This window comes from Stegodyphus dumicola, chromosome 3, assembly GCF_044657685.1.
Source record: "Stegodyphus dumicola isolate Sdum_Otavi_A_Nest chromosome 3, ASM4465768v1".
Lineage (NCBI taxonomy): Eukaryota > Metazoa > Arthropoda > Arachnida > Araneae > Eresidae > Stegodyphus > Stegodyphus dumicola.
In genome coordinates, this window is record NC_140770.1 from 90,094,667 (window position 1) to 90,108,576 (window position 13,910).

Genomic DNA, 13,910 nt, shown 5'->3' on the forward strand with positions numbered 1-13,910 from the left:
TATTTTTTTTAACAGTTCAACCTTTCCTACATTTACTCAACTCAATCTTTCTAACCACATTAAAACCCTCCCTTGCTATCCAGCATTGTGGACTGTAAAATGCGAGTGTGCTTTATTTAAAACGAGTACAACACTTACTGACTACCCCAAATTTACTTGTTAGAATTAAACCAACTAAACCTAGACAGACACCCTACAATCAAATCTCAGCCAGACGTGCTAACGCTAGTGAAAATTAACTTAGAGTTGGCTGGAGAGACTAACATTTTATTTTACATTCATTTTTAATTTATCTTAACTTCCTTTTAGTACTTTTCATAAGTAACATAGACTACTCTTTCATTCGAAGCACAATTTCAAGCATACAAAATACTTTAAGTACTTAAGAATTCAAACATTTTTACATAAATAATTTCTTACTTTACTCAGCTGCAAATAAGCATAAATTAATTACATGCACCAACTTCTAACTATTTGAGTAACGAAGTTCGTTTTCTTGATATCATACAAACATTTTCCTAATACAATCTCTACGACTAACGTTTACATTTCGTTCTAAATCTGCAAAGATTATTTGCGAAACTTTCTTGCTTCTTATAAACATTTAAAGCTTCTTGCTTAATATAAAATTTTAAGTTACTTGCATAATACAAACAAAAACCCTTATTTCAGCTTCTTGCTAAACAAAAAATTGTAAGCTTCTTGCTAAATACAAAATTGTAAGCTTCTTGCTAAATACAAAATTGTAAGCTTCTTACTAAATTAAACAAGCATTGTTCTCTTCCCGAGGCAAAACTGGAATAAATATTTTCAACCAACTTCGTACTGTATTTTAAAATAAATTTAAATAGCATAATTTTGACTTATCTTTTGCTTAGCGTATTCTGTCATCTTTTTCTTGACGAAGTCTTCCCACGACAGAACTTTGTTTAGCTGTCTCGCTCGGATCCGCTGTTTCTATCCATTTTGAGAAATGATCGACTATAACTTTTTATAATTATAATATTATAATAATAAAATATAATAATAAAATAATAAAGAAATATATTATTATAATATAATTTATATTATATTATAATAATCTATTTCTATTACTTTCACTTTTTGGAAATGGGCCCAGTAAATCTATTCCAATACCTCATTTGAAAAAGTAGCTCTTATACAATTTAGATACCCGGCCGGGCTATAATATACATCGTTAACTAACTCCGGGAATTTTTAGACCGGCGCTTGAATTAGCGCAGCTTTTATTCTTTCAAATGTAGTGTTTGCCTCAGCTGACCACGAAAATCTGGCTTTTTTTCTTTTCAGTTGGTCCGGCTATTTGCGCAAAGTCCTTTATAAATGTTCTATAATAGTTGCACATGCCTAAGAAAGAAGAGAGCTTTTTCGCAGTGCTAGTTTAAAAACTTCGTTTAAATCAGTGTTCGTCAATATTTTCACTTGAAACAATTATATCGTCGAGATAAATAATCGTTGATTTCCAGTGGACAGGTCTTAATATGTTGTCCATGGTACGTTGGAAAGTCGCCGGGCTCCACATAAGCCAAAAGGCATTCTCAGGAAGGCATAAGTTCCTGATTTAATGATGAATGCCATTTTCGGCACATCCTCTGGTTTCATTGCTATTTGGAAATACCCTGAGGTAAGGTCTATGGTGGTCATGTATTGAGTGGACCTAATGTTTCTTATCACTTCCTCAATTACAGGTAGAGGATAAATGGGATATTTGTTTAAGCTATTTAGTTTTCTGTAGTCGATAGCTAGTCTCCAGGATTTAAAATTTGAAGGAGGCAGATCAATTTTCTTTCTACACAAAACGACAGAACTCGCATAAGGCCTGCTTCTTGGCTTGATTATTTTATTTTCGAGCATGTGTTTAATGTGCTCCCAATTATTTTTTCTTTAACTTTATCATATCTGTATGGCCTGACCTTCACGGGCTCCTCACTTTGTAACTTAATTTCATGATAAACTATCTGAGTGAAGCCAAATGTTTCAGAAAATAAATCAGAGAAAGGTCTTACCAGTTCTTGTTTGTTACCTAGTCTTCAGATTTCACATGTTCCAGGTTGATGTCCGGAGGTTCCACAGCTTCTACTTCTCGCGGCTTCATGTGTAGTTGCAAAGTTTCATTATACATGAACAATGTTTGCCCTTCGTTGCAATAACTTTGGTATTTTGAGTTTTAAATAACTTAAAATTATTTCGTCTTAAAATTATTTCGAAAGAATTGTGTGGACAGAAAATATGCTTGCGCTTCTCTATCGACCAGGGTTTCTGTTGGCACCTTATTTAGTCGAATGTGAATCACAAGTAAGGACAATTGTTTTATTATCACCGTATTCAATTGAACTTTTGAGGGATTGTTATTCGAATGGGGTGACTGCACACCCTTTTCAGCAGCCACCCGTCCTAGTTTACATCCTTCTTAACTGCCCCCTTTTTTGAATCTTGCAGTCTATTTTGGCGTTCGCCTTTGTTTTTATCTTTAAATTTATTCCCGCTATATGATTCTTTCTCCTGTTCCGCATATGGCCTAGAAAACTGTCCGTTTGGTCTTTGGCAAAACTTCTTGTACGCGTACATGCCCTCCTACTCTCGAATTTCATCGCCAGCTCGAACAATTCTTCTAGTGTGCTGTGGTTTCATACTTCAGTATAATCCTGAATTTGCGGCAATAGTTGAGGGAAGATAATTCGAATTAGTTCTTCATTGGGCTTTTTACCATATAATAAATTAGCGACTTGGACTTTGCGTAAGATTAAATTAGACAACTCTTCAATTTTAAGTTTTAAATTTCAATTTTAAATTCGGCTTCAAGCCTAGCTCTGTCCTTCACCACGGGAAAAGGTTTTACCAGAGCGGCTTTAAAATTGTCGAGGGTATAAGTGGGGCTTCCAATTTCTCTCAATCGAAATCGTTCGATTCCTTTAAACCAGCTTAATGCTTGTCCTTATAAGGCGGTCGTTGCTATCGTGATCTTCTGTATTTCAGAGACAGGGTAAAGTAAAAAATGATTATCTAAATTTTCTAGGAAGCTAGCGACCGATGTTCTTCCGTCAAATGTCACTGCGGGTTTCATGGAGGCCCTCATTGTTTCAACAAGATAACCAAAGCCTTCCATCATATTGCCAGGAGCCAGGGCAGTTTGCGATGTCGATGGAGCTAACTCAGCTCATCCAAATATCTCTCTTTTTCTTTTCGTTGTTAGCCATGAGTTCGAAAAAATTCGGGCATCACTTGTAAGATCTGCCTCTGTTATTCCACGTAAGCTAAACTAGATCCTACAATGAACCTGAATTCTGGCACAGGCTTGAATTAAATACCAGCACAGAAGAAGAGTGAAAATAATCCTTTATTAATTCAAACTAATTAACAGAAAGGTACGGTCTTCGTGCGTTAAAAAATCACCGACCACTTGCGGTGGAAACTAAAACGTAGAATATAATACATTATACATTTGAATATAATACATTATACAAACTTGAAATAAATAGTGCAAGAGCGCCCTTAAGTTTACGCCTAAGATGTGGACTCATAGGAATCTAACCGGCGTGATACTAGTTTGAAAAGGCCAAGAGGCTTCTTCCGTCACTAGCGTGACCACGAAATTACAAAGAAACGTGTGCTTTGGCTAACGAAACACGGTTTGAAAAATATTCACACGTTTAAATAGCACTTCACTTAACTTTAAATTTACATCCTGGCGAGAGAATGTGAGGGGAAGTTAAGAAGTTTAGAACAGGTAATCAAACTTAAAATAAATTTGTTATTCAAAATAAAAAAAAACCCTACAGCACAAGTAATGTGCCAAGTTGTTTGTGGACACACCATGCTTACTGAAATAAAGACAAATGTTTAATCTGGCTCGACTATCAGTTTTGTATTCATTATGGATCTACATTTCTACGCTATTAGTACGAGTATTTCTACGTATCTGTCAAATGAAGTTTTATACCGCTTCTAATTCAACATAATTACTTCTAAGTCCATTGCTTACATATATATATAGTATCACATATTTTTTAAAAACAAAATTATCCCAATATTACTTCCGCATAATATGCTGCTGAAACATTAATCAGTTACAGACAAAAAGTGGGAAATTTAGAGCCAAATTCACAAAGACCTGAACGAAATAAAATTCAATACCAGTAAAATCCAAAATTCATAATCAATATGTAGGAAACATGAACCAGTTGTCACCAAAAGAATTCCCCAAAAATATAAATATAGACAAATACAAATATATATATAGAGAGAGAAAGAACAATCTGAATCAAAATCTGATTCAACGCTATCAAGAGGAGGTAGCTCAGATTCAACTGAACCCCTCTTCCCAAGAAAACCATTGCGTTTTTTTTTTTTTTTTTTTTTTTTTTTTTTTTTTTTAGTGCATCAAATTTACATCCGGATTTTGTTCTCGACAATGCCCAGGTATATGAGCCCATGGAACTAGATCTAGCTGGAGATCCAAATAGCTCCCTTCTTCTTTTCGTTTCCCATTGTGCTTCTGGTATTTGATTTTTGAATATGTTTATTCCGAATTTAATATGGGGTGAATTTTAAACATATTACTTTTTAATTTATTTTGCATTGTCACCACTATTTGTTGCTGCTTTCAGCGCGCAACTAAGTTTCGAACTGCTTTTTACTTTATTTACGTTATATATATAGTATATAATACATTATACAAATATATATATAGATATACTAAAAAACACTTTGAAGACAGGAGCATAAGGCATACGCGATACATGTTAACATTGATTGCATCAAAAAAACTTTACGAAATGGAAAAAAATAAAAACATATTTGAACTCAGAAGAAAAATTATTTAAGGAAGTTAAATATATTGGTTTAATTAACACTAAGCAATTAAAAGTAATTTTATATTGACCAATATTATATTTTGATAAAATATCAAATGAAACACTTCCCAAGATTGAACATGATTCTTCTGCAACTAAAGCTGCAAAATAACTTAAGAGATTGCAAATAATTTATTAACGCATTGATGTGCTTTCTAATTACTATCAAAGTAGAATTATATCCACATTTATTAATATTAAACTGCAAATGATACACTCACACTGATTACATTTTTTAATTTTTACAGTTGCTAAATGCAATCAAAGCATGAAAAGAACATATTGTGCTTTGATCCTTCTGCTGATTACTATATGCAAAACATAATCAAGATACCAGATACTTAACCTTAAAATGGTCAATAAAGATAAACTTATTTCATTCTATAAACCTTCAGATATTTCGAAGTGATACAGCTCTAGTAGCCATGCATCAATTTCACAAATATTTAAGACCGTCAATGTCGTACGCATGAATAGTTTCCGCTATCGAAAACTACAGAGATGCATATCGCAAGGGAAGAAAATTAAATGTAAATATCCTCCTTGCTCTACAAAAATGTTCAATGAAAGCTTTCTGCCCCCAAATGAAAACTGTTACAGAACATTTATTACTTAGTTCCACTTCATATAAGAGATAAATTTATGAATATATTATTTATGCAGGGCCGATCTCATTTCAGGTATACTGCTACTATATAAAAAGGTGTTCTTAACATAAGTTCAGCACAACTCGCAATAAGCAGTAACTGTTCTGTATTCTTACGAACATTGGTCGGTCTTCACCTTTTCAAAATGATGAAAATTGTGGTAAGATTTTTACAGATTAACTCTTTTTCTTTATGTGGGGTGGGTTTTAAAATGTAATTTAGAATCTTCCTGTCATATATTTTTAATTCGTATATTTAGCTTCCTATTAAAATGTAAAGTATAATTTCAGAAATCAAACAACAAGTAAAGTATTATCACTCGAAGAAAATATTTCCTGCAAATCTCATGCGCAAGCGATTCAGTAAAATAAATGCATTGCTCGGTCTTCAATGATTACGTACTTTCTTTAATAAATAAGGCCACCAGTCTTCATGTAACGCTAATTTACAATAAATCATGTGACACTGACTCTGATGTTTGGCTTTGCTGTTTTGAAAAGCTCATTTTAAATGTAAGATTTTATATTCTAAATTTTTAATTTCTTCAAAATTTAACGCTTAAACTAGCAATGCTACCCTAACTCAGCTTCAAAGTTTTCAGGTACTAAACCTAAATTTGCATATTAAGCATTAGACTAAAATACCTTTTTCAACCATGTAAATTTTAGGCTTCAAACATTGTTTTTAACTTTTTGAAACTCTAATGGTTAACTCTTTGATTTGTTGTTGCTAGTCTTATTATGATTTTATGTTTTGAAAGCATAATATTACTAAGATTCACTACCTTTAAATTGAATGTGGAATGAAACAGTTAAATTATACATTTAAATTAAAAATTTATTGGATTAATAAATCCCCAGTTGTTATCAAATCATCATCTCAATTTACATTCTCCTCAAGAAGGACAGAGAGAAACTGTGGGTAATAATTGTATGCGCTTCAGTATAAAATGTTATTGGTAAATTTGTCCAAAATATCCATTGATGGAATTGATGTATAATAATAAAAACACATGTAGTAGTAGTCAGTTTTATTTTAAATTAGTTATTTATTTTAAAATAAAATTTAAATCACTCTTGAGGCAGATTTAAAAAAAGTTATGAATTTATGGTAAATTCCTTTTGGAGAAATGTATTTTATTTTGTTAAAAACATAAAATGATGCAATCTTATTTTGTTTAAAATATAAAAAGTATAAGAGAGTTTAAGTTACAGTACTAAATCTAAAAACCAATTCTATAACACTTTTATTTACGGATACAAGGTAACTCCACTTTTGTTTAAGGATTTCTCAAATACATAAAGTGACACTGACAGCGGTAAAAATACTAAAATTTTCTTCAAGACCAGATGAAACAGTATCTTCTAAGATGGAGAAAATGTTATAAAAATTAATTCATTTAATAGCGCAGCAGCTTTTATTTAAAACATAACACGGTATGATCTCATTATTTCAAGTATATACTTTTAAGAAAATTTAATGGATATAAAGCACTTTTAGTTTGTTTATATTACTACTTATGAAGTCTCATAGAAAGCAATATCAGGGCTTGAGTACTTGTAATAGTATTTCTTGAAATAAAATTCATTTTAATTTGATTTATGAAATTATTTATCATTTTAATTCATTTAATGATAGATAAAATGATATTTTAATTTCTGATATTTTGCAGGGAAGCAGATAACGTAAATCTGCTCAAATCTTATTTTTTATCAGCACACAAAAGAATATTAGTCAATTCTTTAAGGAAACGTGTTACTTCTTATTAAGTTGTTTATTAGTCCAAAGGGGCTTTGTCTCTGAAGGTCTATTGTCTTCGTTTTACGATTTTGCGTTGAAAACTTTAAAAGGCTGTATCACGTTTCAAATCGTTGCCACCAAATACTGTCGCCCTGTATTATATTTGAAAATTTTAAATAATGAAGAATCTGCATAAATGTATACATGTTTCTTGTATTGTGATAAAACAACAGTACCTAGAGCCCTGCAATTTTGAATGACGTAATGATACTGCGATTATGGGCATCTGAAAGCCCAAATTTGAAATTTGGAATTAGTTTTATTATCGATTTCATATTTTCTAAACCTTTAACAAATTTTTGATTAACAAACTCAACGATTTCAAAGCGAGCAATGGCAACACCATACACCGAGAAACAAAAAAACCTTCTTATCTCCAGCGCGTGAAACTGTGCATAGAAAATTCTAAAGATAAGCTCATTTGAAAATTATTTTACGGCATTGCTGTTGAACTCAATTTTATGGTTTAAATGCAAAGAGCATGATATTTAATAAATAAAGGTAACACACAAAACTTTAAAAAAATGCCTCTTTGGACGTAATTTAAAATCTGAAACCTTACAGTTTTTTTTATTTTCATCTTTTTTAATTAACTTATTGCTTTACAGAATACCATCAAAGTTACAGAATCCAAACTATAGGTCCTCAAAATGAAATAAAGATATTTTATTTTATAAATTACAGAGCTTGGTTTCTAAAATATAATCTAACAAGGAGTAACGCATTACCTAAAAGTGTAAATTCACAGCGTTTGAGCGCAAAAAATAAAAGAAAAGAAAAGAATCACACAGTTTGTTTCGCGCATATACTTAATTTTATGGTTCTGAATATTCTAGGAAATAATATAATTTTCGTAAAGTAACACAAATGAATAATTTACTGAAAAAAAAGTATTAAAACGTACTTTGCACAAAGTTCAGTAAATCGAATTTTAAAGTAAGAGATTCCGCAGTCATCATCGTCTTTTTAAAATTTTTTCTTGAATTCTATCGATAAAAAATACAATTATTGAATTTTCAGACATGTCTTTTTAGGCAATATTTATTTTGAACACAGCAGATCACGTAACTTTACGAAATGCTCGTCGCTCTCACCAATTTAAAACTTATACAAAATAAAACTTACATCCGGTAGGAAAAAAGGCAGAAATTTTAATTTAACACTCGCTGTTTAATTTTCGGATCTAATTCCAAATCATTCGTATTTTATACACCAGTTTTCCAAAATAGCTGGAAATTGGATATTTTTAAATGACATTGTTTGCATTTATCATGATGGATTGCAACTAGATTTGGTGGCAAAACCTCTTCTCAACTGTTTTAATATTTCAAGTAGAGTTGCTTCTAGAGTGTTACCTTTGTTTTTATAATAATTAAATAACTAATACTTTACCTTTTAAGGAAGTAACGCTCCTTCTCCAGTCTTGACAATTAGTGATTGTTATCCTTTACATCACATTTTCAGTTCCTGAAAATGCCAAGTTTTGCTACTTTGTGGTATTTTACCGTTTCAAAACCGTGGCTAACACCATCTTTAGTATTCTCTTGGGAAAATTTTATTAGAAAAGAGCACTTTTTTTTCTTGGAGAATGCAATGAAAATAATCCAAATACTGTAACTTGTATGACTGCAATACCCCGTCGTATGCCTTTCTAACCGATATATAATATTTTAAATATAGGTAGCTAACTTAAAAGTTTCATTATTATTCTATTAGTATTATGTTAACTTCTATATAAAGATCTTAGTAAAAAATGTAATCCCCTCATTCTTGTACATAACATTAGATGCTTAATAGCTGCCACCTAAACAGAATCCTCTCAGTGGTGTCTTGAGCTTTTCATCTTGCTCTCTTGTTAAGAAAATTGTTATGAGTTATATTAATCTAAATGTATCGCAACGGGACTAATACTTCTATAATGTTCAGTTTGCTGATTTAAAAATTTCCACTTTAAAAGTGTATTTAAGATTTTTATTTTTTCAGGTTCTCATGATGCTCATTGGTATGGCAGTTGCTGGAGACTTGCTATTCAATCGAGGCTATTACTACCCAGTACGTTCGCAGGGATACTATGGATACCCTGTGAGAAATCTCGGGTTCTCTGGCCTTTCTTCAGGATTCAGAGGTCTTTCTTCCGGATACTATGGGTCAAGTGGATTTGGCAGACCCCTTTACTATTCATCGCACTACTAAAAGGCGATGGAATAAATCATGATGAGAAAGAAACTTATTCTTTGTAAATTTTAAAAATGGAAACAAATTCAATTGAAATATATTAATCTTGCTCCTAATTTTCGAACAAAAAATTGAAATTATGTACCTGTATTCTTTTAATGTGGCCCAATAAAAAATGTTTTACTGCAGAATCAATAAGAAATTTTAAATTCTTTTAATTTCACTTTGCTTGAAATTTTACAAATTTTCGTAAGAATTTTTAGAAAAAAATAATTAGTCTTTGAGAGCCATTTCTTTATTAAGATGCAGACACAAAAATGTTAATGAACATTGCTTTTTTTTTCATTGTGTTTTAACTGGAATCTTATATTTTAGCAGTGAAGCAATGTTATGAAGATTTTAGCATTTACATACTAGCATAAGGCGCTGATCTTTTATTTTGTTTGAATTTGTCTTTTCCTTTATTTCAATAAAGGCAGTTTTAAAATAACTTACGTATTTTTATATTAATAATTTTTGACATTGAAATATATCCAAGTAAATTATTAACATTGAAATATTAATTTAAGCTTCTAAACTAATTCGCATGTTATGCGATTAATTTCTCAGACAGTTTTTCGGGATTCGAAACATTATTAACAATTTCAATTGTTACTACTGGAAGAATGTCTAAAGAACTCAGATTCTAGTAATTCATATTTCAGGTAGTTCAAAAGTTTATAACAAGGGGGTTTATGTGAAAGGTCACACAAAGACAAAACACTATAAATAGAAATTTTCATACTTCGCCTCACATCTCTTTTTTTCAAATAAATATTACAAACATATATAAAGAATGTGAACTAAAATAAGCTAAAAAAGACACCGAATAAAAATTATTGATGATACTAAGGCAACAAGAATCAGCATAATTTTAAAAATGAGCGGGATTAGTTTCGAAGTTCGTATCGTTCTTCAGCTGCAGGAGTAAAATGACGAAGAAGAAGCCTGTGCTCTCGCGATAACAATAGACTAGAAAATTAAGAGTTTCATTGAAGAAAGAAGCAAAGGTACGAGAGGTCATCTATTTATAACAAATAAAAACTGCTATAAAGTAATTTCCTTAAATGCTATAGATCAAAATGGATTAGAAATGGGATCATTAACTGCAACTGAAAGATTTTTATGAATATGAAACACCTCTAGAGAATCTAATTCGTGAATGGAAGTTGTTTGTGGTATAATTTTGGCTGCACAAAAATGGATGATAGGATTTGTCTTGATAGGACTGTTTTGAATTTTCTAACCTATTGTTAAACTGAAAGCCAGGGACCTCTAGAGTCCCTAAGCATTTAAAAGATTTTGGTGCCCCTACATATGTTTACTCTAGTTTTTCTTCATTCCTGCTTTCTCTCACTCCTCAGTTGTAGCTGTACCACGGTAAAAACCAACAATGGGAAATTTTGTGTACATCCTTTCTCTTATGCCCTGAGCATACGCTTAACAGTTAATCCAGTCCTGGTGAGAGCACAGGCTTCTCTTTCTTCATTTTCAGTCCTGCAGCTGAAGAAGAGGCCACAGAAGGACTAATCTTGAAAATTACTCTGATTTTTGTTACCTTAGTATCATCATCAATATACAAAGGAAATCCACATCCAGAGGTGAATTTAAAGAATCACGTAAATTGCAACTGTAAGGAAACTTGTGTTCGAAAAGGCACTTAATCACTTTCCGCAGTCAAGTAAGAACAGAGAAAAATATAATAAAACTGTAAAAAATATTCTGTGTCTTGCGGTCATCGGAAATTCACGTAAGGTGGCCACCTAAACTTTCAAATGTTTCGTAAGAGAATAAATTAAAATCAGAATTTTCTTTGAGAAAGTTGAATGTAAAATGTTTAAAGTCTTCCTTGCTATTAATTAAAAAATGTTTTAATTCAGATGAACCAGAATTGTTAGATTTGACAACATACGACATATACCAAAGAAACCAATCAGAAGTCCATATTCCTAATGTATTCTTAGTTACATTCTTATTATATATATTAGCATATTCTCAGTTAACCTCAACATTTTGTTTCGTAGTACTTGTAATTTGTTTCTATCAAAGGCAGTAAAATTATTATTATACTGATATGTAGTATATTTGTGTTCTTAATACCGTACCAAACTTTCGTATGAGCAATGAGTACTTAGTAGGCTTGCCAGATATTACCGTAACTTCTAATTCCGTGATGGCGATATATATCAGAAAAGAAAATAAAAAATAGACATTGTTTTTTGCATGATAGCTTTCGGGTAAACATTTAACATATCCATACACATATATACACATATATGGATAGAATACCGTGATGAATGTTATGCATCTTGTATTCTGCCTGGTCTACAATCGCAGACAAAATTTTAGTGAGAATTCCAGATATTCTCATTATGAAATTTTTTTTTTTTTTTTTTTTGAGGGGGGTATAGAAACATTTTTGGTATAGAAACATTCGTGAGAAATTCCAAATAACACTTTAATTTAAAATTAGATGAGTTAGCAACCTTATTTTGGCTTAAAGTTTGAATAAATCTGTATTTATTTAAAATTTTACATTTGCGTAGTTCTCTTCTAATTTAATATTTCAGTGCTTCACATTGGTCTATTTCCGAAAATATGATAGTTAAAAGAGAACAATAATATTTATACTTTAAAATTTAGCCATCGTTTTTTTTCTTAAAATTCTTATTATAATAATTAACGCTATAACAAGGCTAATTAATTTACGAGGATTGTATTCTAGGGCTGCGGAAAATTTGCTCAGCGGGCAGCCAGTTTGTGCAACCGTGTTGAGGTATACGATATAAACTTACAAGCTTCTTACTGGAATTTATTTCCCTAACGTTGCTCGCATGTTATGTTGCTAACACTTTGATATCTAGAAGGAAGGCTTAGATACCTAAGCTTAATACATAGCAACACTGATATAAAAAGGTACTCTCTTTTGTTAGTACAAAAAATGCGAAGATGCTCAAATAATTTTCTACAGAAAAGTAGATAAAAAAAATGCGAGCGGAGGAAAATTGTTTAAACACAGTCCTGAACAGGTAAGAAAAGGGGAGAAAGAATTATCACATTGTTAAAGAACGCTTTGAAGTTTTGCGAAAATACATCCGATACGTAGATAATAGGACTTAAGACGTAGATAATAGGACAAAAGTCTTAAGACATATTTCCACCAGTAATAGTTGATAAAAACAACAGTTGAGGAAACAGTTGATAAAAACAACAGGATGTAATTTCAAAGACAGCAGGTAATAATTCTGTAGATGACTTGTAGTTACTTTGAGATTAATTCATTAACTATTAAAATCAAGGCATTTTTAAAGAAAGCGGTTACCGGCGGTTATCAATTTCTGATGAAATCAAAATTTGAAGTAATAGATTTTCAACAGTAAGTATAGCTTATTTTATAAAACTGTACATTTTACGCTTTAATCATTAACAACTCTGTAATTTAAAAACTAATTCCTTTCCTAATTAATACTTTTGATGAAATTTATTAATTTGCAGTGTTTTACTTTTATGTTACTGTACTTCTACTAAAAATGTCATTAACTTCATATTACTGAATTCCTTAAAAATGGTCACATAAAGCAAGGTGATATGAGATAGTACAAGATACTTTTCTGGCAAATAATTGAAAAACAAATAGATAATATGAAAGAGATAAACAAGGCACGATTTAAACATCCCAAACAAGATATAAAAATGGTGAGAGAGATAATGTAGAAATCGTCAAATTAGGCATCATTTATTTATCACAACATGATATGAGTTGATGTTGATAGCTATTTAAAATTTTTGTCTTTGTTACTTTAATTTTTAATCATTGTTTATTTACTTGTTCTTTTTAATATAAAAACCTTTCAATGATACGCCATTTATTTTATTGTGAATTATGATCTCTCTTTGGTTGCCTGTTTATAAATATATGTGTATGTCATTTTACAGATGTTAAATTTTAAAAGTCTTAGACAGAGGTGATGGTATCTTATAAAAATTATTTTATTCACTGTAACCTGAATATATATTGCAAAATATAAACTGTACGTATATGCTACAAAATATCAAGATATATGTTAATATTTCCATATTTACATATATGTAATTTATGATAGTGCAACTAATCGGCTAGTACGTAAAACAAAACAGAAAGAAATGTTTTCAATACTGGTTTCAGTTGTTTCAGTTGTTTTTAATACCGGTTTCAGTTCATAATTAAAGTCCAAATGCAATTCAGTATGATTTGTATGCGTATAACAGTATATTCATAGATAGCAAGTTTAAGAACGCTTTACTTAACTATACGCGCGATTTAAAACAAATTTAATTCAAAGCATTAAATATTGCTATACTTTTCTTGCGCAATCGAAAATTTCTTGCATTGCCA

At 30.9% G+C, this 13,910-nt stretch overlaps 1 long non-coding RNA gene across 1 annotated transcript; it reads left to right on the plus strand.

Annotated features, from left to right (window-relative positions):
• The first annotated feature begins 5,544 nt into the window (after window positions 1–5,544).
• Window positions 5,545–9,687, plus strand: LOC146998044 (uncharacterized). The gene is made up of 2 exons (XR_015040236.1): window positions 5,545–5,681; window positions 9,305–9,687. It is a non-coding gene; the product is annotated as an uncharacterized LOC146998044 (long non-coding RNA).
• The last annotated feature ends 4,223 nt before the right edge of the window (window positions 9,688–13,910 follow it).